At 42.9% G+C, this 1,043-nt stretch overlaps 1 non-coding gene across 1 annotated transcript; it reads left to right on the top strand.

Annotated features, from left to right (window-relative positions):
* The first annotated feature begins 358 nt into the window (after window positions 1-358).
* Window positions 359-477, top strand: LOC145406485 (5S ribosomal RNA). Its single transcript, XR_013898528.1, has one exon. It is a non-coding gene; the product is annotated as a 5S ribosomal RNA (ribosomal RNA).
* The last annotated feature ends 566 nt before the right edge of the window (window positions 478-1,043 follow it).

The following is a 1,043-nucleotide window of genomic DNA, read 5'->3' as shown; positions in this document are numbered from 1 at the left end:
TCACCACACACCCACCTACCCAGTGCCAATCATACTGCCACATCTCTCTCCCACCTACGCTACCAACTCATGTACACGACCGCCTTATTTACACCGACGACTCCAATAACCCGTCATGGTTATAATAACACAGAGTACAAGGGGGTCAATTAAAACATTTTCCGGTATAGAAAAGGATCTTTATTTTTCCCACCCTACCTAAAGCCGACTCGGAGTGGAGATCTACCCTCGGGCAAAATGTGGTTTCCCTAGGTCAAATAAGCCCAAGGATAACATAAAGGACAAATAAACTCACACACACACACACACACACACACACACTTTATATATATATATATATATATATATATATATATATGCCAACGGCCATACCACGTTGAGTACACCGCTTCCCGTCCGATCAGCGAAGTTAAGCAACGTTGGGTCTGGTTAGTACTTGGATGGGTGACCGCCTGGGAACACCAGATGCTGTTGGCATCCCTACGTGTCAAGTGGGGTTGGTGGAGGATTAGTGCCCCTCCCTGTAAAACAATAACTCTAAGCCCTTGGTCACCCCGTTTGGGATACATGGCGTCTGGCAATGAATGAATGAATATATTATAAGCATATGCTAAGTAAATTATAATTTTTTTTCAACAGCTCATGATGTACCTTATACTGAAGGTAAACAAAATCGCGCACATGGACTATACTAGAAGGAAATGAAATAAGCACAAACGGATTATTGAGCTGTAATCTATCAACAGTATCTATTGCTAGAAGCAAAAATCCCGTAAGGGATGGCCGTTTGCTTTGAGCTAGTTGTTTTAGGGGGAGGGGCTCTAACCGTCCCCCAATCCACTTTTTTACACGTAGAAAACACGTACGAACCGGTTATATGTTTACCATCCAGCATTGTCAATGGTTTCCTGGATTACAGAAAACCATTAAGGTTATCATCCTGTGTAAAGCCACCCGATTTTCTGTAACCCAGGAAATTATTTTAAGTGCTGGGTGGTAACTTTATGCTGTTCTCAACCCAAACGTGTTCCCTACGTGTCAAC

This window comes from Coenobita brevimanus, chromosome 70 (assembly GCF_032717465.1).
Source record: "Coenobita brevimanus isolate Jiangsu-jjx chromosome 70, ASM3271746v2, whole genome shotgun sequence".
NCBI classification, from domain to species: Eukaryota; Metazoa; Arthropoda; class Malacostraca; order Decapoda; family Coenobitidae; genus Coenobita; species Coenobita brevimanus.
This window is presented reverse-complemented; position numbering and strand designations above follow the sequence as displayed.